This window comes from Oncorhynchus mykiss, chromosome 11, assembly GCF_057628025.1.
Source record: "Oncorhynchus mykiss isolate SJ-2025 chromosome 11, ASM5762802v1, whole genome shotgun sequence".
In the NCBI taxonomy this organism is placed as follows: Eukaryota; Metazoa; Chordata; class Actinopteri; order Salmoniformes; family Salmonidae; genus Oncorhynchus; species Oncorhynchus mykiss.
In genome coordinates this window covers 10010562-10035703 of record NC_143032.1, presented here as the reverse complement: position 1 = coordinate 10035703, position 25142 = coordinate 10010562, and the positions used below count along the sequence as shown (strand labels likewise).

Sequence of the window (25142 nt, the reverse complement as noted above, 5' to 3'; positions counted from 1 at the left end):
TAAAGAGAAATGAGGAATGATGTGTCATATTTGTACTTACATTTCATAAATATATTTCCAAAGGCCTGGAAATAGAGAATTCATCATTAAGTTTGTGTGGGCCATAACGTTACGTTAGGGATTATTCCATTTCCTAATGTATTGTGCATGTCACTATGACTTGTGACGCATACCTCCACGACCCCTTGAGAGGGAATGTGTGGGGAGTACATTACTGGGTGGCAAAAGACGGATACCAGAGTTTGAGGCCTCAAATCATGAAACTAGTTAAGAAATAAAACTATTTATAATGCTAACCATGCCCCAGCATTTCTTTAACAGACTGTCACCCTAAATATGACTGTTCTTAACCACTACTTTTCCATCTAGGACTTTTCCGTTTGCGAAGGACGGCTCCTGGTTCCTAATGGCTGAAAGTCTTCAACAGGGCCTCCTTAGATGATTAAAAAGTCCTTTTCAGAACTGTTCTCCTAGGATTATTATTATTTTTTTTATATTAAATTGCTCCAATCAATCCTGCTCGTGGTGCAGTTTGTACTGCTGTTCGCATGGTGTGTAGATATTTGTCATCGTTTTCCTTTGGCGCTTTTCCAACTGCCCTGATCAACAATTAATGGTTGAGACGTCTCCACTGTTACCTGTGGCGGAATAGGCAGATGCAGGTTTGCAAAAACCAGGGAATGGAGCTGGACAGAAAAAAAAGGTCTCAATGTTGAATATTCTCGAGGTGCTGTATATACGTCACAAATAATATTAACACATCTCTATTGACTTACTGTAGTGTGTTTTCTTGTTTTTTAAAGATTAGTAATTATTTTACAATAGTAGCAAAAACATTGTTGAAAATAGAGAAGCAGAAATAAAGAAGTATACATCCTCCTAAACTATTCATTTATTTATTTGCTATTTTGCAGGATGAAATCTCTTGCAGGATGAAATCTCTTGCAGGATGAGATCTCATTTTCAAAAGTTTCCAAATAAAATCATTTTTATGAATACAAACCATAGCTACAACTACTAATTCAACTAATACAAACTACTGCTACAACTACTAATTCAACTAATACAAACTACTGCTACAACTACTAATTCAACTAATACAAACTACTGCTACAACTACTAATTCACCGAATACAAACTACCGCTACAACTACTAATTCACCGAATACAAACTACTGCTACAACTACTAATAAAAACTACTGCTACAACTACTAATACAAACTACTGCTACAACTACTAATTCAACTAATACAAACTACTGCTACAACTACTAATTCAACTAATACAAACTACTGCTACAACTACTAATACAAACTACTGCTACAACTACTAATTCACCGAATACAAACTACTGCTACAACTACTAATTCACCGAATACAAACTACTGCTACAACTACTAATTCAACTAATACAAACTACTGCTACAACTACTAATACAAACTACTGCTACAACTACTAATTCAACTAATACAAACTACTGCTACAACTACTAATACAAACTACTGCTACAACTACTAATTCAACTAATACAAACTACTGCTACAACTACTAATACAAACTACTGCTACAACTACTAATTCACCGAATACAAACTACTGCTACAACTACTAATACAAACTACTGCTACAACTACTAATACAAACTACTGCTACAACTACTAATTCACCGAATACAAACCACTGCTACAACTACTAATACAAACTACTGCTACAACTACTAATACAAACTACTGCTACAACTAATAATTCAACTAATACAAACTACTGCTACAACTACTAATACAAACTACTGCTACAACTACTAATTCAACTAATACAAACTACTGCTACAACTACTAATACAAACTACTGCTACAACTACTAATTCACCGAATACAAACTACTGCTACAACTACTAATACAAACTACTGCTACAACTACTAATACAAACTACTGCTACAACTACTAATTCACCGAATACAAACTACTGCTACAACTACTAATTCACCGAATACAAACTACTGCTACAACTACTAATACAAACCACTGCTACAACTACTAATACAAACTACTGCTACAACTACTAATTCACCGAATACAAACTACTGCTACAACTACTAATACAAACTACTGCTACAACTACTAATACAAACTACTGCTACAACTACTAATTCACCGAATACAAACCACTGCTACAACTACTAATTCACCGAATACAAACTACTGCTACAACTACTAATTCAATGAATACAAACTACTGCTACAACTACTAATTCAACTAATACAAACTACTGCTACAACTACTAATTCAACTAATACAAACTACTGCTACAACTACTAATTCAACTAATACAAACTACTGCTACAACTACTAATTCACCGAATACAAACTACTGCTACAACTACTAATTCACTGAATACAAACTACTGCTACAACTACTAATAAAAACTACTGCTACAACTACTAATACAAACTACTGCTACAACTACTAATTCAACTAATACAAACTACTGCTACAACTACTAATTCAACTAATACAAACTACTGCTACAACTACTAATACAAACTACTGCTACAACTACTAATTCACCGAATACAAACTACTGCTACAACTACTAATTCACCGAATACAAACTACTGCTACAACTACTAATTCACCGATTAATTGAAATGCTTTCCAGGTGACTACCTCACAAAGCTGGTTGAGAGAATGCCAAGAGTGTGCAACGTTTTCATCAAGGCAAAGGGTGGCTACTTTGAAGAATCTCAAATTAAAAATATATTCTGATTTGTTTAACACGTTTTTTGGTTACTACATGACTCCATATTGTGTTATTTCATAGTGTTGATGTCTTCACCATTATTCTACAATGTAGAAAATAGTAACAAATAAAGAAGTTACTTGTGTCTAAACTTTTGACTGGTACTGTATATGTATGTATGTGTATATAGAATTACAATATATCTGCAATATTAAAGCAGGTCACTGGTTCAAAACCTGAGTCGGTTAGGTGTGCACTTGAGCAAGGCACTTAACCCTCATTTCTCTTTTAAGTCGCTACATGACAAAAATGTAAATATATACTTACATACATATTTACAAATATATTCACACGGTGATATTTCTATTGGTAAAAACACATCTAAGTAATCTAACTTTCATGTTAGTACCTTCAGTACAAAACATACAGTACTGCAGTGTACACCCTATTTCTAACACACAGTAACACAACAATTCCCAGTGCTCTGCAACATCTCCCACCAAATGACCTTTAGTGTTCGCCCCATCTGAGGACAGAGGGCCCTGGATTCGGATAGAATCAATATTCTATTATGATAGTGCGTTGAGGTGTGGAGGTTTACTACTTGCCCATAATAGTCTCACTATTTCATCCTATGGCAGGCGGACCAGGCCACTGCAGGCTGTTGGCTCCCAGCATTAGGCCTAACACTAACGCTGCCCACTAACGGCAACCTCCAGTCCTATAACATGGGCTATGGCCTCAGCTCTGCAATCCAAGGGCACGTTCACTAGGCTAATGTTTTTTAGAGATAGAAATGTCATAAATAGAGCTGATGTGATTCCTGATTCAGTCAGGAAAGGCAGGGGTTTGTTCAATGTGGTATATTTATGTCTGAATGTTCCACAACGTTGTGTCCTGCTATAATGGTTGTTTATGAGGGGGGGGGGGGCTTGGGGAATATGGAGGGGGCACTCCTGTCAGAAGGGAGGGCCTAGGGGACTATGGAGTGGTTGTTCATGAGGGGGGAGGGGCTTGGGGAATATGGAGGGGGCACTCCTTTCAGAAGGGAGGGCCTAGGGGACTATGGAGTGGTTGTTCATGAGGGGAGGGGCTTGGGGAATATGGAGGGGGCACTACTGTCAGAAGGGAGGGCCTAGGGGAGTATGGAGTGGTTGTTCATGAGGGGAGGGGCTTGGGGAATATGGAGGGGGCACTCCTGTCATAAGGGAGGGCCTAGGGGACCATGGAGTGGTTGTTCATGAGGGGAGGGGCTTGGGGAATATGGAGGGGGCACTCCTGTCAGAAGAGAGGGCCTAGGGGACCATGGAGTGGTTGTTCATGAGGGGAGGGGCTTGGGGAATATGGAGGGGGCACTCCTGTCGGAAGGGAGGGCTAAATGTCAGTGTTAAGTCATTAAACGGCAGGCTAGTCCCCATAAAAGACTAATTCCATTATGGCCGTCGTCTCAAATAATTAAATAATGTGAGTATTTTATGCAGCCAAACGTTGTTACTTTTTAGAAATCCTGGCGTTTAAATATCCTCAGGGCACCGAGTTTATTGTTTGTGATAAACATTATGAAGTTAACAGGACGCTACATAGTAGAGGAGGGTTGTAACTTAATATTACCTTTTCATTATGAAGTTAACAGGATGCTACATAGTAGAGGAGGGTTGTAATATTACCTTTTCATTATGAAGTTAACAGGACGCTACATAGTAGAGGAGGGTTGTAACTTAATATTACCTTTAAATTATGAAGTTAACAGGACGCTACATAGTAGAGGAGGGTTGTAACTTAATATTACCTTTTCATTATGAAGTTAACAGGACGCTACATAGTAGAGGAGGGTTGTAATATTACCTTTTCATTATGAAGTTAACAGGATGCTACATAGTAGAGGAGGGTTGTAATATTACCTTTTCATTATGAAGTTAACAGGACGCTACATAGTAGAGGAGGGTTGTAATATTACCTTTTCATTATGAAGTTAACAGGATGCTACATAGTAGAGGAGGGTTGTAACTTAATATTACCTTTTCATTATGAAGTTAACAGGACGCTACATAGTAGAGGAGGGTTGTAACTTAATATTACCTTTTCATTATGAAGTTAACAGGACGCTACATAGTAGAGGAGGGTTGTAATATTACCTTTTCATTATGAAGTTAACATGATGCTACATAGTAGAGGAGGGTTGTAATATTACCTTTTCATTATGAAGTTAACAGGATGCTACATAGTAGAGGAGGGTTGTAATATTACCTTTTCATTATGAAGTTAACAGGATGCTACATAGTAGAGGAGGGTTGTAACTTAATATTACCTTTTCATTATGAAGTTAACAGGACGCTACATAGTAGAGGAGGGTTGTAACTTAATATTACCTTTTCATTTCTGTCAGGAACTCGATTACGATTTGAAATGCGATTTTGAAAGAACTTTGTTATAAAATACCCTCTCTCTATATACACTGATACACTGAGTATACCAAGCATTGAGAATAACTTCCTAATATTGAATACTACAATTTTGACAGCTTTTTTAATAGAAGTGAATTTGTCCCAATACATTTGGTCCCCTTAAATGAGGGGAGTGTGGAAGAAGAAAAATGGCTGTAACTTCTAAACGGTTCACTAGATATGATTGAAGATACCCTCACATTAAAGCTGACAGTCTTCACTTTAACCTCACAGTAATTGTATCATTTCAAACCAAAATTGCTGGAGTACAGAGCCAAAACAATGAAAATGATGTCACTGTCCCAATACTTTTGGAGCTCACTGTATACCTATCTGTCATCTGTGCTGGTGAGTGGATGATGGTTTATAATTATAGCTGGAATTAAGTTAATAGAGTGGTATCAAACAGATGGAAACCCTTTCGTTCCAGCCATTGCTATGAGCCCTTCCTCCCCATTTAAGGTTCCAAAAGCCACCTGTGCTATCTGTTGTGAAACAAATAGTCAAAGTGGCCAAGTGTTTTTTTTTCTGCATACTTATGTGGGAAAGAATATCAATCAGTCCCTCCTCGTGAGGCGTGCAGCAGCGCCCTCTTCAGTCTTCTTCTAACCTCGTAGCACCCTTCACTCCTTACACAATCAGTCCCTCCTCGTGAGGCGTTCAGCAGCGCCCTCTTCAGTCTTCCTCTAACCTCGTAGCACCCTTCACTCCTTACACAATCAGTCCCTCCTCGTGAGGCATGCAGCAGCGCCCTCTTCAGTCTTCTTCTAACCTCGTAGCACCCTTCACTCCTTACACAATCAGTCCCTCCTCGTGAGGCGTGCAGCAGTGCCCTCTTCAGTCTTCTTCTAACCTCGTAGCACCCTTCACTCCTTACACAATCAGTCCCTCCTCGTGAGGCATGCAGCAGCGCCCTCTTCAGTCTTCTTCTAACCTCGTAGCACCCTTCACTCCTTACACAATCAGTCCCTCCTCGTGAGGCATGCAGCAGTGCCCTCTTCAGTCTTCTTCTAACCTCGTAGCACCCTTCACTCCTTACACAATCAGTCCCTCCTCGTGAGGCATGCAGCAGCGCCCTCTTCAGTCTTCTTCTAACCTCGTAGCACCCTTCACTCCTTACACAATCAGTCCCTCCTCGTGAGGCATGCAGCAGCGCCCTCTTCAGTCTTCTTCTAACCTCGTAGCACCCTTCACTCCTTACACAATCAGTCCCTCCTCGTGAGGCATGCAGCAGGCCCTCTTCAGTCTTCTTCTAACCTCGTAGCACCCTTCACTCCTTACACAATCAGTCCCTCCTCGTGAGGCATGCAGCAGTGCCCTCTTCAGTCTTCTTCTAACCTCGTAGCACCCTTCACTCCTTACACAATCAGTCCCTCCTCGTGAGGCATGCAGCAGTGCCCTCTTCAGTCTTCTTCTAACCTCGTAGCACCCTTCACTCCTTACACAATCAGTCCCTCCTCGTGAGGCGTGCAGCAGTGCCCTCTTCAGTCTTCTTCTAAACTCGTAGCACCCTTCACTCCTTACACAATCAGTCCCTCCTCGTGAGGCGTGCAGCAGCGCCCTCTTCAGTCTTCTTCTAACCTCGTAGCACCCTTCACTCCTTACACAATCAGTCCCTCCTCGTGAGGCATGCAGCAGGCCCTCTTCAGTCTTCCTCTAACCTCGTAGCACCCTTCACTCCTTACACAATCAGTCCCTCCTCGTGAGGCGTTCAGCAGCGCCCTCTTCAGTCTTCTTCTAACCTCGTAGCACCCTTCACTCCTTACACAATCAGTCCCTCCTCGTGAGGCGTTCAGTAGCGCCCTCTTCAGTCTTCTTCTAACCTCGTAGCACCCTTCACTCCTTACACAATCAGTCCCTCCTCGTGAGGCATGCAGCAGCGCCCTCTTCAGTCTTCCTCTAACCTCGTAGCACCCTTCACTCCTTACACAATCAGTCCCTCCTCGTGAGGCGTGCAGCAGTGCCCTCTTCAGTCTTCCTCTAACCTCGTAGCACCCTTCACTCCTTACACAATCAGTCCCTCCTCGTGAGGCGTGCAGCAGTGCCCTCTTCAGTCTTCTTCTAACCTCGTAGCACCCTTCACTCCTTACACAATCAGTCCCTCCTCGTGAGGCGTGCAGCAGCGCCCTCTTCAGTCTTCCTCTAACCTCGTAGCACCCTTCACTCCTTACACATTGTAATTTACAGCAGATGTTTCGCCATGCATTCTCTGTTTGTTTGAACAAGTGTTTTTTTTAGCTGTGATTGGTGTTTTTTTTAGGGGGATTGTCCCTCTCAGCATTTGTCTTTCTCATCACCTCGCTCCGTACTCGTTGATGGAGGACTGGGTGACTGCAGGGGCACGATGGCTCTGTACCCAGGGTCATTCATCATGATGTAACCGTGAGAAACCGGGATCTAAATTACCTTTGCCTGGCATCATTCCAGCTATACATTAGGTAATCGTCCTTGACTATAAAATTTGATTTACCAAGACTTAATTGCTATCATTACATTTTTTCCGTAATTCTATTCATTTAACAGAATGGGGTATTGGGATTTATGGTATATAATTTTCATTAAAACAATGAATTCCTAAATAGAAAGGGAGAAGCACTTGATGTAGGAAAAGGGAACCAGTGATTTCCTTTTCCGGTCTCTCGTTACGACCTCAGCTTGATACGGTGTACGATAAACAAGCAGGAAAGATGGACACCGACATGGTTTTCTGAATCCATACAGGTACGCGTAGCAGTCTGGGTAAGGGGGGGGGGGGGTGAATCAGAGCAAGGCAATAATAACAAAAAAACGATTCACATTGTGTGTAATAAGTGAAGCAGTGTCTTAATGGAACAACTGGACAAGACCGTCCTCTTTTTAACTCTCCTCTCAGCCTTTGTGTGTCAGCTGTAATCCTGTTGTCCCCAGTATGGTGGAAGAATATGTTGCATAACACTTAGCAACAGAGCTATCGGCTCCCATTTGTCCCTCTGATGTCGATGTGGGACTAGACGTCTGTGAGGTTTAGAAGTGTGTGGCCAAGTAAGTGCTGACAACATTCTGCAACTTGCTGCACTTCCTGCACTTTGCCGACCTTAAAGTGTGGCCTCAATTCAGAGCGCTTAAAACAGTTACACTGTAGGGGCCTCCCGGGTGGCGCAGTGGTCAAGGGCGCTGTCCTGCAGCGCCAGCTGTGCCACCAGAGACCCTGGTGACGTAACCGGCCACGGCCACGACCGCACAGTGAGGCGAAGACTTTTGGAGGATGGCCTGGTGTCAGGAAGGGCAGCAAAGAAGCCACTTCACTCCAGGAAAAAAATCAGGGACAGACTGAGGACTGGGGTAAAGTCATTTTCTCTGATGAATCCCCTTTCCGATTGTTTGGGGCATCTGGAAATTAGCTTGTCTGGAGAAGACAAGGTGGGCGCTACCATTAGTCCTGTGTCATGCCAACAGTAAAGCATCCTGAGACCATTCATGTGTGGGGTTGCTTCTCAGCCAAGGAAGTGGGCTAACTCACAATTTTGCCTAAGAACACAGCCATGAATAAAGAATGGTACCAACACATCCTCCGAGAGCAACTTCTCCCAACCATCCAGGAACAGTTTGGTGAAGGACAATGCCTTTTCCAGCATGATGGAGCACCTTGCCATAAGGCAAAAGTGATAACTAAGTGGCTCAGGGAACAAAACATCAATATTTTGGGTCCATTGCCAGGAAACTCCCCAGACCTTAATCCCATTGAGAACTTGTGGTCAATCCTCAAGAGGCAGGTGGACAAACAAAAACACACATATTCTGACAATCTCCAAGCATATATTATGCAATAATGGGCTGCCATCAGTCAGGATGTGGCCCAGAAGTTAATTGACAGCATACCAGGGTGAATTGAAAAAGAAGGGTCAACACTGCAAATATTGACTCTGCATGAACTTCATGTATTTGTCAATAAAAGCCTTTGACACGTATGAAATGCTTGTAATTATACTTTAGTATTCCATAGTAACATCTGACAAAAATATCTAAAGACACTGAAGCAGCAAACTTCGTGGAAATTAATATTTGTCATTCTCAAAACTTTTGGCCACAACTGTACAGTGGCAATGCCCTAGTTTACTGTGCTCTAATATCTGCACTGTTTTCTATTATATCTGTGTTGTGTTTATACTTTTTTTTAAATTTTCTTACATCTTTGTTCCTAATCATAGTTTCTATGGTGATAATTCTTTTCAATACACAGCTTTGTTAACCCCGTTCATTTCCAGCAATAATTAGTTTACCCATCTGCTTCACAGATATTAGCCCTACTGTAGGCCTACCCATAATGCTTTATGGAGTGTAGTGGAGTGGGAGAGATCGTCCATATCCACCGCAGAGTAACATGACCAGCGTTGACACAGACCAGGTTGCTTGGTCATCGTGGGGTTTGATGTGGAGAGATCCGCACGTCGGTGCAGGTAGGGTCTGATGTGTTTGCGCGATGTGCGGCATGGCGGGAAGCTGTGTTTTGACTGTGTCAGCCAGCATCAGCTCAGGCAGAAACTTGGATGACCATCTCTCCCTTTAGTCTCCATTGCAGTCATGTCAGCCAGATGCATTCTTGGGGTCCTTCAGAGTGCTAGTGACAGCGGAAACCTGCAATGGAGGTACATGAGATGGCACAGGGATAGACAGACACTTATGGCCTTTACCTAGGGCCTGTAGCTAGGGCCTTTACCTAGGGGGCTGTAAGAAGGGCCTTTACCTAGGGGGCTGTAAGTTGGGCCTTTACCTAGGGGGCTGTAAGAAGGGCCTTTACCCAGGGGGTTGTAAGTTGGGCCTTTACCTAGGGGCTGTAGCTAGGGCATTTACCTAGGGGCTGTAGCCAGGGCCTTTACCTAGGGGGCTGTAAGAAGGTCCTTTACCCAGGGGGTTGTAAGTTGGGCTTTTACCTAGGGGGCTGTAGCTAGGGCCTTTACCTAGGGGGCTGTAAGAAGGGCCTTTACCCAGGGGGTTGTAAGTTGGGCCTTTACCTAGGGGACTGTAGCTAGGGCATTTACCTAGGGGGCTGTAAGAAGGGCCTTTACCCAGGGGGTTGTAAGTTGGGCCTTTACCTAGGGGGCTGTAGCTAGGGCCTTTACCTAGGGGGCTGTAAGAAGGGCCTTTACCCAGGGGGTTGTAAGTTGGGCCTTTACCTAGGGGACTGTAGCTAGGGCATTTACCTAGGGGGCTGTAAGAAGGGCCTTTACCCAGGGGGTTGTAAGTTGGGCCTTTACCTAGGGGGCTGTAGCTAGGGCCTTTACCTAGGGGGCTGTAAGAAGGGCCTTTACCCAGGGGGTTGTAAGTAGGGCCTTTACCTAGGGGTTGTAAGTAGGGCCTTTACCTAGGGGGTTGTAAGTAGGGCCTTTACCTAGGGGACTGTAAGTAGGGCCTTTACCCAGGGGGCTGTAAGTAGGGCCTTTACCTAGGGGACTGTAAGTAGGGCCTTTACCCAGGGGGCTGTAGCTAGGGGCTGTAAGTAGGGCCTTTACCTAGGGGGCTGTAAGTAGGGCCTTTACCTAGGGTGCTGTAAGTAGGGCCTTTACCTAGGGGGATGTAGCTAGGGCCTTTACCTAGGGGGCTGTAGCTAGGGCCTTTACCTAGGGGGCTGTAGCTAGGGGCTGTAAGTAGGGCCTTTACCTAGGGGGCTGTAAGTAGGGCCTTTACCAAGGGGGTTGTAAGTTGGACCTTTACCTAGGGGGCTGTAAGTAGGGCCTTTACCTAGGGGGTTGTAAGTTGGGCCTTTACCTATGGGGCTGTAAGTAGGGCCTTTACCTAGGGAGATGTAAGTTGGACCTTTACCTAGGGGGCTGTAAGTTGGGCCTTTACCTAGGGGGCTGTAAATTGGGCCTTTACCTAGGGGGTTGTAAGTAGGGCCTTTACCTAGGGGGTTGTAAGTAGGGCCTTTACCTAGGGCCTATACCTATGGGGGTTGTAAATTGGGCCTTTACCTAGGGGGTTGTAAGTAGGGCCTTTACCTAGGGGGTTGTAAGTAGTGCCTTTACCTAGGGGGTTGTAAGTAGGGCCTTTACCTAGGGGGTTGTAAGTAGGGCCTTTACCTAGGGGGTTGTAAGTAGGGCCTTTACCTATGGGGGTTGTAGCTAGGGACTCTACCTACAGGGCTGTAGCTAGGGCCTTTACCCAGGGGGCTGTAAGTAGGGCCTTTACCTAGATGGCTGTAAGTAGGGCCTTTACCTAGGGGACTGTAAGTAGGGCCTTTACCCAGGGGGCTGTAGCTAGGGGCTGTAAGTAGGGCCTTTACCTAGGGGGCTGTAAGTAGGGCCTTTACCTAGGGGGCTGTAAGTAGGGCCTTTACCTAGGGGGATGCAGCTAGGGGCTGTAAGTAGGGCCTTACCTAGGGGGTTGTAAGTAGGGCCTTTACCTAGGGGGATGCAGCTAGGGGCTGTAAGTAGGGCCTTTACCTAGGGGGTTGTAAGTAGGGCCTTTACCCAGGGGGCTGTAGCTAGGGGCTGTAAGTAGGGCCTTTACCTAGGGGGCTGTAAGTAGGGCCTTTACCTAGGGGGCTGTAAGTAGGGCCTTTACCTAGGGGGCTGTAAGTAGGGCCTTTACCTAGGGGGTTGTAAGTAGGGCCTTTACCTAGGGGGCTGTAAGTAGGGCCTTTACCTAGGGGGCTGTAGCTAGGGCCTTTACCTAGGGGGTTGTAAGTAGGGCCTTTACCTAGGGGGCTGTAAGTAGGGCCTTTACCTAGGAGACTGTAAGTAGGGCCTTAACCTAGGGGGCTGTAGCTAGGTTATTTACCTATGGGGCTGTAAGTAGGGCCTTTACCTAGGAGGCTGTAAGTAGGGCCTTTACCTAGGAGGCTGTAAGTAGGGCCTTTACCTAGGAGGCTGTAAGTAGGGTCTTTACCTAGGGGGCTGTAAGTAGGGCCTTTACCTAGGGGGCTGTAAGTAGGGCCTTTACCTAGGAGGCTGTAAGTAGGGCCTTTACCTAGGGGGCTGTAGCTAGGGCCTTTACCTAGAGGGCTGTAAGTAGGGCCTTTACCTAGGAGGCTGTAAGTAGGGCCTTTACCTAGGAGGCTGTAAGTAGGGCCTTTACCTAGGGGGCTGTAGCTAGGGCCTTTACCTAGGGGGCTGTAAGTAGGGCCTTTACCTAGGGGGCTGTAGCTAGGGCCTTTACCTAGGGGGCTGTAAGTAGGGCCTTTACCTAAGGGGGCGTAAGTAGGGCCTTTACCTAGGGGGTTGTAGCTAGGGAAGGGAGGCTTAGATTAAAGGGAGGCTTAGAGTTCAGCGGAGCGTTCAGGGGAACGTGCTCTAAACACACTACGTTGAAGAGTGAGAGGAAACCAATGTTAAACTGTGAGAAGATGTCACTATATCACACTTAGCACCACCCCCCCCCATCACCCAGTCTAGGTTTGTATTCTTCATGATGAGTGGTAGACCTGACATCATTAATAATCTCCTTCCTTCAACACGCTAAGCTTACAACAACGGAGATGCCCGTGTCCACAGCGGTCAGGCACTTATGGGATCGTATGACTCAAGGCTTCTCAGGTGTCTAACGAAGTTCACCCGACCTCTCAACCACTCATCACCTTCCTGACTGTACCGCAATATCAGAAAAACGGTCTTATTCTGTTTATAATGGCATCATTTACTAGATAATTTTTCAAGATTTGTGGTGTAAAGGGATAGGTCCTTAACCCTAAAAGCCATAACTCAGTAAGATAATTGTTTTAACAACTTTGTTTGAAGTCTAACTTTGAGTTGTTTCACACACGGTATTCAGACTATGCTAAATTAGGCACAATTAAATGTTTTTGTTCGTTTTGAGCCAAGCAATGTTAACGCTAGCCTGTAGTGGCTGTAGCTAGACAAAGTAAGCCTTATCATAGGTGGCAGTTACTGCCCACCCGTAGACTACTTCCAATGATACAATTAGCAAGTTTAAACATTTGGGTGAATTATCCCTTTAAGATGTGCCAGTTTAGTCTCCAATACAACGCGAGTAATGAGTCCAAATTGTATGCTCCTGGAACTAGTTCCTTGTTCCTGCATTCTCCAGAACACAGACAGTAGTGATGTGCTTAATTTCTCCGCAGACGCTCCAGCGCTCTGTAGCCGCTCCACCGCTCTGCAGACGCTCCACCGCTCCGCAGCCGCTCCACCGCTCTGTAGCCGCTCCACCGCTCCGCAGCCGCTCCACCGCTCCGTAGCCGCTCCACCGCTCTGCAGACGCTCCACCGCTCTGAAGCCGCTCCACCGCTCCGTAGACGCTCCACCGCTCTGTAGACGCTCCACCGCTCTGCAGACGCTCCACCGCTCTGCAGCCGCTCCACCACTCTGTAGACGCTCCACCCCTCTGTAGCCGCTCCACCGCTCTGTAGCCGCTCCACCGCTCTGTAGACGCTCCACCCCTCTGTAGCCGCTCCACCGCTCTGTAGACGCTCCACCGCTCTGTAGACGCTCCACCCCTCTGTAGACGCTCCACCGCTCTGTAGACGCTCCACCGCTCTGTAGCCGCTCCACCGCTCTGCAGACGCTCCACCGCTCTGTAGACGCTCCACCGCTCTGTAGCCGCTCCACCGCTCTGCAGACGCTCCACCGCTCTGCAGCCGGTCCACCGCTCTGCAGACGCTCCACCGCTCTGTAGACGCTCCACCGCTCTGCAGACGCTCCACCGCTCTGTAGCCGCTCCACCGCTCTGCAGACGCTCCACCGCTGTCGTCCGTATGTCGAGCACTGTGAGATGGTCATCCCGCAAATGAGGCCCCCTATGATGTAGTCCAGAGACCATCTGCCCGGAAGATAACTCACTCTTTTTCTCCTAGCATTCCATCATCGCTCGTAAACGGAGTGAGGAAGTTAGGGTGGAGGACGCCATTGTTATAGGTCATTAGGAAAGGAACACAAAGAAACAGAACACTGTTAGGTGCACTGTAATTGGACGAACAAAGTTTTGACCTGTAATGGGGTCTTTATCTGAACACTTGGGATATGCTATTTATTACAGCTATGTTATAATTGGAATGGAGCTCTTGTATTATCAGGCTCTGATGTTAACATGTTTGAGGGATCGTTTTTCTTTTTTAAATGAGACAACAGTACTTTGATGTGCTTCACTCGGTTCTAAACAGAGGCCTGTTTCAGTCATAGCCCTTACACTGAAACACGGGACATTTCTTTGACGAAGCACCACTCGTTACCTTCATCTATTGTGTTTAAATGATCATTTAATAGCCATAAACATTGAATATGTTCATTCCTGACATGTTTAGGAACAACTGCGTCAAGAATGAGCCGGTTTTGTCTGCGAGCACTTTTGGTCATAAGGAGCGGCATTAATTGTTTACCAAAAAAAGCGAAAGCACCATCCATTTCTCAATATCGTACTCACTCTGTAAACAACAAAGCCTGCAATTTGTTTATCACAACAACTCTGCGGTGAATGGCAGCGACATTTTGCAAGCCCCCCCCCCCCCCCCCCTGGGGATACGACATCTCTAAGAGGCTGACGACCAAACGAGGGACGATGAAAGACGATGGGGATCATCCATTTGTCACACTCTCCACAACAAACAGACATGTTTGGTGTTATGGAGGCACAGCTGACCGGCATGTTTCGCCAATCCCTGTCATACAAAGTGAAAGTTGACTGCAGAGCTCCAGTCAAGTCAATGAAATGGGCGGCATGGAAACAGAGTGGGGTGTTTTGACCATAACTGGCATCCAAACGTTTTGGATGTGCTTCCTGTTCCTGATTACAGTCCGACCTCATCTGTTGTACAGCTCCTCTTTGTTTGGAGCTGCTTGAGTTGGGTTAAAGAGGAAGTCACTCGGCAGTGGGAGAAACAACGACCCTGGGCGACTGCGGACGAGGGTTTTAGAGAAACCGACGTGAAGCATGCAAAGGCCGGCGACACGGTCAACACGGACATCAGCAGGACTTTTGATTTTGTCATCTCGCCCTGAAAATAGAGCTTTGGCAGCAGTGGCGTGGAGATGAGAGTAGAAGAGAAGAGGGTGGGAACCCTTCTGGGTGGAGGCCGGAGGTTGTGTTTGTATGGGTGTTGATAACCGTCCCTCAGGTGTGACAGAGGTGACACCACCATCAGACCCACCGCTTAGCACGTGGAGGTCAGGCAGGGGATAGGGCCATCCATCCCCTCTCTTCCCCTCGCTCTGCCCAAGATCAGGTGCCCATCGTGGGATGACAGTGCTCAGTGCTGGGGGATAGGATGGAGAGTGGTAGGTCTATAGATTGGGTGTTGGGGAGTGTCCCATCACGTCCCTCTCTGATTGAGTCTGATGCATGCTGATTTGCGGCGAGGCTGTGGTTGTCAGCGGTGAGGCGGTGTCTGGTGAAATTAGCTGGCACCGATGGAGTGCCTATAGAGGAGTTCTTTAAGCCATCCCGGCACAGAGGCAGAATGACAGACCATTCACACTTGACACACACATCACCCCCTCCAACCCCTTTACCTCTCTGTCCCTGTCAGAACCCGCAGCTCAATTTAACTACCCCCTCCGTCCCTGTCAGAACCCGCAGCTCAAATTAACTACCCCCTCATCCCTGTCAGAACCCGCAGCTCAAATTAACTACCCCCTCCGTCCCTGTCAGAACCCGCAGCTCAAATTAACTACCCCCTCATCCCTGTCAGAACCCGCAGCTCAAATTAACTACCCCCTCCAACCCATTTACCCCTCTGTCCCTGTCTGAACCCGCAGCTCAAATTAACTATCTCCTCCAACCCATTTAACCCTCCGTCCCTGACAGAACCCGCAGCTCAAATTTACTACCCCCTCCGTCCCTGTCAGAACCCGCACCTCAAATTAACTAGCTCCTCAAACCCATTTACCCCTCTGTCCCTGACAGAACCCGCAGCTCAAATTAACTACCCCCTCCGTCCCTGTCAGAACCCGCAGCTCAAATTAACTACCCATCCATCCCTTTATCCCTTCGTCCGTCAGCCGTGAACCCCCTCCCCCATTCCTCTATTCCTCCGTCCGTCAGCCATGAACCCCCTCCCCCCATCCCTCATCTCCTTCTCTAGATGTGTGATGCTCCGGGGACACGTTCACAAACAGCACACTTGCTAAGTGATGTGTTCTGGGTAATACACTGGGTAATACACTGGGTAATACACTGGGTAATACACTGGGTAATACACTGGGTAATTCACTGGGTAATACACTGGGTAATACACTGGGTAATACACTGGGTAAGGGTAATACACTGGGTAATACACTGGGTAATACCCTGGGTAATACCCTGGGTAATACACTGGGTAATACACTGGGTAATACACTGGGTAATACACTGGGTAATACACTGGATCAACCGACAGGTCGGGAAGCCATGAGGCCCTGGTTGGTTTCCCAGGCGTTCCCCCAGCAGGGCTATATGAAACAACAGGAGTGTGAAATGAACCGCCTCCACCCCGAGGGGTGGGTGGGTGGGTATGGGTGTGTGTATGCATGCATATTCGCATGTGCATACCTGTGTGTATGTGTATATGCACACTGATCAATCAATCAAATGTATTTATAAAGCCCTTTTTACATTAGCAGATGTCACAAAGTGCTGTACAGAAACCCAGCCTAAAACCCAAAACAGCAAGCAATGCAGGTGTAGAAGCACAGTGACTGGGAAAAACTCCCTAGAAAGGAAGGAACCTAGGAAGAAACCTAGAGAGGAACCAGGCTCTGAGGGGTGGCAAGTCCTTTTCCGGCTGTGCCGGGTGGAGATTATAAGAGTATATGACCATTAAGGCCAGATATTACATCTAAATATATACCATTACGATGTTCAAACGTTCATAGATGACCAACAGGGTCAAATAATAATCACAGTGGTTGTAGAGGGTGCAACAGGTCAGTACATCAGGAGTAAATGTCAGTTGGCTTTTCATAGCCGAGACAGCAGGTGTGTGTGGTTTCTCGCCCCTCTAATTCAAGTCCAGGTAGTGTAGGTAGCCGGCAGAGGGAGGCAGGTATCACTGGTCAGCACAGAATGTGCATTAACACTCTGTTAACATCAAGAGAGCCTATTGTTCCCAGCTGGGTGCAGCAATCCACTCACATTACCTACCTAATTCCAGATTTACTCTGGCAGGTGAGAAACTGTTTTCCATGGGCCGTGGTTTACCCTTACCACCCCCTCCCACATCCACACTGTGTGTGTGTGTGTGTGTGTGTGTGTGTGTGTGTGTGTGTGTGTGTGTGTGTGTGTGTGTGTGTGTGTGTGTGTGTGTGTGTGTGTGTGTGTGTGTATGTGTGTGAATTCCCTCTTGCTCACCTCTCCCTTAGCAACACAAGCCAAAAGCATTGTGTCCTTCACATCAGTGACACATCGTTTGATGACGTGGTCTGTCGTTGGTATGTTGACTGTTAGTCAGCCCTGACTTTTTAAATCACAAACTATTATGAGTCAAATAAAACTGTTGTAAACACACAAGTTCAATAAACGTCAGAGTACACTTCATAAACCATCAATAACAATAGAGAAGTTTGTGTACTAAACACAATCATGGTCGAGTGAAGGGTGAAGGCTGTGACTCGCTTGAGTACATTCACTCCCCTGAGATCTTCCCTAATCCACTGTGTCCCATTTTAGGACCAGAACGTTACATATCTAGATACACTGTAGTGGAGGATTAGCGACGTTACTTACGAGCAAAGGAACACTATTTCACGCACATCTCCGCCCCGGCTAAATGAGGCCTTTCAAATCCAACCGCAGCTTTCAATAGCTGTTACTAATATTACAGGTCATAGATGATGGCTCTTCAGACTCTGGTTGATCACACACGGATTATCTCTGTTATTTACGGTTGTATATCACTTCGGCATAAACACATACTTATGGAAATACACTCACTATTCTCTACGGTAATGCACTTTATAATGATGTATGCTGCAATGAATCAACAACAAACATCCAGCAATGTGTTTCTTCCAGTTATTTCTCCCTCGATAGTATTTTTTTTTTTTTATCTTGACAGGACAATTATACTTGTAAATTGGTGTTATTCCGTTAACTCACATACATCGTTTAGAGACACTGTTTGAAATGCAACTGATGCTCGACACATGATGGCTCCACATGTACCAATCAATTCAATTCTGCAGTAAACAAACTGACGTATGTCTAATTACTCGCAATCCAAAGGGAAACGTGCACACACACACACACACACACACACACACACACACACACACACACACACACACACACACACACACACACACACACACACACACACACACACACATTCAAACACATTGTCTCAGGTAACATATTGGCCAATTTCAAAAAAAGTGATTACCAAGTTGACTATGTATGTGTGTACGCATGTGCACATGTGTGTGTGGGTACCGCTACACTACAGCCTTCACGTTGCCCTCAGCAACACAGTAAGGACCCACACAGCCTTCATGTTGCCCTCAGCAACACGGTAAGGAGCCACACAGCCTTCACGTTACCCTCAGCAACACAGTAAGGACCCACACAGCCTTCACGTTGCCCTCAGCAACACAGTAAGGACTCACACAGCCTTCACGTTGCCCTCAGCAACACGGTAAGGAGCCACACAGCCTTCACGTTACCCTCGGCAACACAGTAAGGACCCACACAGCCTTCACGTTGCCCTCAGCAACACAGTAAGGACTCACACAGCCTTCACGTTACCCTCAGCAACACAGTAAGGACTCACACAGCCTTCACGTTGCCCTCAGCAACACAGTAAGGAGCCACACAGCCTTCACGTTGCCCTCAGCAACACAGTAAGGACTCCCGATAAGGAGAATTAGTACAAACTTGGGAGCTGTCAATCAGTGCCAATTAAACTTTAATCTAGGCCTGAAACAGGCACAAATAAATTAAACCCTTTTGAGAGGCAATGTGCACTCCCCAGATAATGTGGGATTGAAGTCGTTTCTGGGGATGTGGAACAGCCTCTACCATGGCATTGGTGCTGAGGGAACAGACTGGGGACGGGGGGGGGGGGGGGGGACTGAAACTCACAAAGTTGGGTGCCTGGCTTACACACACAGAGAGAGAGAGCGAGAGAGAGAGCGAGAGAGAGAGAGAGAGAGAGCGAGAGAGAGAGAGAGAGCGAGAGAGAGAGAGAAAGAGAGAGAGAGCGAGAGAGAGAGAGAAAGTGAGAGAGAGAGAGAGAGAGAGATAGAGAGAGAGAGAGAGAGAGAGAGAGAGAGAGCGCTTTAGCTAATACCCAGAGCTCTGGGTGTATTTAATAATGCCAGCCAGGGGCATACACATGCAGCACATGGCTCTCTCACTGCACTGCTTGCTCAGATGATGTGTATAAGGAGAGGGCTCTGATTGTAAATGCATTTCCACAATCGTGGGCATGTATCGTGATATTGGACCTTAAAGTGTGGGGGGCATTTGATAACCAAACCGAGCATGACGCTCCCAGTACAAATATAAATTATATTTGGAATTATGCTCCAGCCAACTACAATAGAGAGAAAATGGCCCAATGAAGAAAAACATAATGTCCCTTTACCATCAACCTTTAAATGTTGTGATATTCCAACGTGTGGTTGTCCACGACCTGCGCTGAGGAGAAGGGATATTTCATTAATATATTTAATGAATTAATTCTCTTATCTCCTTCCCCATGCCCGACCTGTAGACTGGTGTTTAATTCTAAAGTCATTTTCTGTATATATGAGCATGGATTTTTATGTATTAATGTCATGGCCCACGTCTGTGAATGACATGATTTATTCCAGAATGACGGCAGCCACATCCATTCAATCTCACCACAAAAAGCCCCAGAGAAACAGAGAAACAGAGAAACAGAGAAGTGAAACAATAATATGAACAATATTAACAGTAATAATGGAAAAAAATTATGAGGGAAAACTATTGACGACAATAGTAATCACACGTAGGGAAATACCTTAGTGTTTGACCGAATCGTACAAAATGCATGTGTATATAATATAATTCATTATATGTCTGTGTCTCCTAGCCTGCGGCAATCAGCATAGAATCACTTGTGTATGTATAATACATCTGAGAGAAACCCATGAATAATCCAGGGGCCAGGGAGTGTACCAGTGACTGAGAGAACCATGAATAATCCAGGGGCCAGGGAGTGTACCAGTGACTGAGAGAACCATGAATAATCCAGGGTCCAGGGAGTGTACCAGTGACTGAGAGAACCATGAATAATCCAGGGGCCAGGGAGTGTACCAGTGACTGAGAGAACCATGAATAATCCAGGGGCCAGGGAGTGTACCAGTGACTGAGAGAACCATGAATAATCCAGGGTCCAGGGAGTGTACCAGTGACTGAGAGAACCATGAATAATCCAGGGTCCAGGGAGTGTACCAGTGACTGAGAGAACCATGAATAATCCAGGGGCCAGGGAGTGTACCAGTGACTGAGAGAACCATGAATAATCCAGAGGCCAGGGAGTGTACCAGTGACTGAGAGAACCATGAATAATCCAGGGGCCAGGGAGTGTACCAGTGACTGAGAGAACCATGAATAATCCAGGGGCCAGGGAGTGTACCAGTGACTGAGAGAACCATGAATAATCCAGGGTCCAGGGAGTGTACCAGTGACTGAGAGAACCATGAATAATCCAGGGGCCAGGGGCCAGGGAGTGTACCAGTGACTGAGAGAACCATGAATAATCCAGGGGCCAGGGAGTGTACCAGTGACTGAGAGAACCATGAATAATCCAGGGGCCAGGGAGTGTACCAGTGACTGAGAGAACCATGAATAATCCAGAGGCCAGGGAGTGTACCAGTGACTGAGAGAACCATGAATAATCCAGGGGCCAGGGAGTGTACCAGTGACTGAGAGAACCATGAATAATCCAGGGGCCAGGGAGTGTACCAGTGACTGAGAGAACCATGAATAATCCAGGGTCCAGGGAGTGTACCAGTGACTGAGAGAACCATGAATAATCCAGGGTCCAGGGAGTGCACCAGTGACTGAGAGAACCATGAATAATCCAGGGGCCAGGGAGTGTACCAGTGACTGAGAGAACCATGAATAATCCAGGGGCCAGGGGCCAGGGAGTGTACCAGTGACTGAGAGAACCATGAATAATCCAGGGGCCAGGGGCCAGGGAGTGTACCAGTGACTGAGAGAACCATGAATAATCCAGGGGCCAGGGAGTGTACCAGTCAGTGACTGAGAGAACCATGAATAATCCAGAGGCCAGGGAGTGTACCAGTGACTGAGAGAACCATGAATAATCCAGGGGCCAGGGAGTGTACCAGTGACTGAGAGAACCATGAATAATCCAGGGGCCAGGGAGTGTACCAGTGACTGAGAGAACCATGAATAATCCAGGGTCCAGGGAGTGTACCAGTGACTGAGAGAACCATGAATAATCCAGGGGCCAGGGGCCAGTGACTGAGAGAACCATGAATAATCCAGGGGCCAGGGAGTGTACCAGTGACTGAGAGAACCATGAATAATCCAGGGGCCAGGGGCCAGGGAGTGTACCAGTGACTGAGAGAACCATGAATAATCCAGGGGCCAGGGGCCAGGGAGTGTACCAGTGACTGAGAGAACCATGAATAATCCAGGGGCCAGGGAGTGTACCAGTCAGTGACTGAGAGAACCATGAATAATCCAGAGGCCAGGGAGTGTACCAGTGACTGAGAGAACCATGAATAATCCAGGGGCCAGGGAGTGTACCAGTGACTGAGAGAACCATGAATAATCCAGGGGCCGGGGAGTGTACCAGTGACTGAGAGAACCATGAATAATCCAGGGTCCAGGGAGTGTACCAGTGACTGAGAGAACCATGAATAATCCAGGGGCCAGGGGCCAGGGAGTGTACCAGTGACTGAGAGAACCATGAATAATCCAGGGGCCAGGGAGTGTACCAGTGACTGAGAGAACCATGAATAATCCAGGGGCCAGGGAGTGTACCAGTGACTGAGAGAACCATGAATAATCCAGGGTCCAGGGAGTGTACCAGTGACTGAGAGAACCATGAATAATCCAGGGGCCAGGGAGTGTACCAGTGACTGAGAGAACCATGAATAATCCAGGGGCCAGGGAGTGTACCAGTGACTGAGAGAACCATGAATAATCCAGGGGCCAGGGAGTGTACCAGTGACTGAGAGAACCATGAATAATCCAGGGGCCAGGGAGTGTACCAGTGACTGAGAGAACCATGAATAATCCAGGGGCCAGGGAGTGTACCAGTGACTGAGAGAACCATGAATAATCCAGGGGCCAGGGAGTGTACCAGTGACTGAGAGAACCATGAATAATCCAGGGGCCAGGGAGTGTACCAGTGACTGTAGATGTTTGTCTTTGGACTGAATCAAAGTGAAGATGTAATATCGTGATAATCCATAGTTCAAGGCAGACTTGTTTAAATTCTGCGGTTTTCCAGACATGGGCCTCTGGAATTGAGTTTCCAATAACATTGTGATTATCCACCCTGTTTGATAATTGAATCCAATAAAAAAAAAACTTAACATTCCTATATTGTAGATGTGTGATTTGCATGTAGATTTCAGTGGCTCTCTCAGGAAACTCGTCACTTTCCTCTTAATTTAACTTAATTTACTATATTGTTATTGTCATTATTATTGTAGTGTAACAAATGACGGAACGCTCTTCAGCTACGAGGACAGAGTAAATTATTGTTAACGGTTTTTATACCAATTTCACCAGTCTCTGTCTTCAGGTATTAAAGAGCCTCCCAAAAATTCTCAAAATTCTATCCAACCTTAACCTGTTTACCATTCTCATTATACGTTCAAAAGTGAATATTTCTTCTGTTGAACTCATCAAATTCAGATCAGCGCCGACATGTTCACATTTTCAATGCTATCAAACTTAGATATCCTGGCCCCAATTCTCAGCTGTTACATAATGTAGACAGCAGTGGTGCGAGTGTGAATGTCATTTCCATTCGACTGATAGGCCCCCTACAGAGTACTTCCTGTACAGAGATACAGAGTGGAGTCAGAACGTAGGGCTGGCTCCTGAATATGGGAGTATTGCAGCTCTCTTCATACACAGAAAGCATCCAGAATTCATGAACCTCCCTCTTTCTCTCGCCCATGCTTTAGGTATGAACCAAGACTTGGCTTCTCTCTTCCTCTGGTGGATACAATTATTTTTACGATAGCAGAAGTGAAGAGAAGTAACAACGCAACAGATCCTGGACGAGCCCTCAGAAGTGGGGAATTATTTACCACCGCCTGCATACATCAGACTGCTGCCATCGCATCACGCTGCAAACCAAGAAGCCATAGCCCTTTGTCTGTTCTTCAGCGCAACGCTGCTAGAATAGTGATCAGTGGGTGGTGTTTAGTGCCTGGATAGCGTTAGCTCTGACGCTCTGAGCTGTCCTCGCTGTCAGATTGAGGATGACTGGTCGACTAGTCGCTTTGAGCCACTGGGCACAGGGGGCTATGAATGGAGCGGGGGGGGGCGGGGGGTGTCCCTTTACTTCTACTCACTGCTGTAGCCACAGGGCCCAGTGTGGATGGCACCAGCCAAAACATTATACTGGGAGTTTAGGTTTGTTATTTTGCATAAATGTTGAATCACGCTAGCATGCTGTTGTTATAGCCCACCTTCACTGCTGGTAATATTGATTTAATTATCTTCTTATGTTAAAATAGTCTCCCAGGACATTATTTGATGAGCATATTACGAATATGAATACAACTCTGCTATATTAAACTATAGTGATTGATTTCGCATAGCATCTTGGGATGCTGGATGTAAAGTATATTCTTCTGTATGGGGAAAGAAAGCAGAAAGGTTGGAACACCTTTTAACAAAGCATGACATGTGAACGGGGCCCTCGGCCTCATTTGCATACGCTGACATTTGGCTGAAAATATTTCAACGTTAGACCGGGGTGTAATGAAACGCTGCCACCAGCCAGTCAAGGAATAATGTTACCATAAAGGTAACCTGTCCAGATTCCCTCCCGGAGAGGGATGTTGGAGAGGAGAAACGGACCATTTTAATCCCCTTCCTCCTCCACATTACGACAGTACAAAAGGATATTTTTCTTTCCTTTTGCTCCATCCGTCTTGCCCAATACTGATTTAGTATATTTCCCAACTCTCATTTACAGGCTAACGCAGCACTGGTGAATTTGTTAGTGGTGACACTTCAGCAACCTATCGGGAATGCTTTTCATTTCTGGGCCAATGTCCAGGAACATCAGATATTATTAGCTGTCATTAATCTGCCTTTATATAAAGGAGGAGAAAAAGGAGAAGGGGAAAAGAGGACACAAAGAAACTAGTATGATGGCGGGCATTGGCTGGTACGTTGAGGTCAGAGGTCACTGGAACTGTAAAAAGGCAAAGCGGGAGCCAGGTGGACTCTAAGACATGATAATATCAAAGATGATCTCATTTCTATTAGTTTCTATTGTAACCACTGGTATCTTAATATATATTTTATTTGGGTTGTGAAGGGTTGTATGTTATGTAGGCTCATATTTTGGTAATAAAAATGTTAAACAAAAAACACAATGAAAGGCAAAGAGACAACATTTAAATGCTTGCTTGATGTAATTAAAGGTTTTTACATAGATATTTGAAATAGCAAGGTGGGTAATTTTATATTTGCTCTCTTCACTGAGAACAACAAGGCATTTACTTTTGACGAAGGTTCCTAAGCTGGTGTATTTTGTAAATGAACCAATTCTAAGATGTTTTTGTCATATTGCTGTAGCTGGCTTTTTGTTCCCAAATCCGGTTTAAATAAAATCATTATGACAGCCTTTAAACTCGATTCCCAGTCACAATTCATTTTATTTTGCTCTGGTCCAAAACAAAAAAAAATTCTACACGTACATTTCATTTGACACAGCATCTTTGGCTGTTTTCCCCGCGCAACTACGCCTGAAGACGGCTATATGCATACTAGATAGGATTACACCTTCTAAGCAGATTTTTGTTAGGGAAGGGGCTAAAACCGATCCCCTTGCCTTGGCGAACAAACATGGCCGTCATTTG

At 45.9% G+C, this 25142-nt stretch overlaps 1 long non-coding RNA gene across 1 annotated transcript in view; it reads left to right on the top strand.

Annotated features, from left to right (window-relative positions):
• The window catches only part of LOC149979492 (uncharacterized), a 41277-nt gene extending 16364 nt beyond the window's left edge, over positions 1 to 24913 (top strand). Inside the window, exon 2 of the long non-coding RNA XR_016484353.1 lies at positions 23229 to 24913. This is a non-coding gene — a long non-coding RNA (uncharacterized LOC149979492). The remainder of the gene's footprint in view (positions 1 to 23228) is intronic.
• Positions 24914 to 25142: the final 229 nt, after the last annotated feature.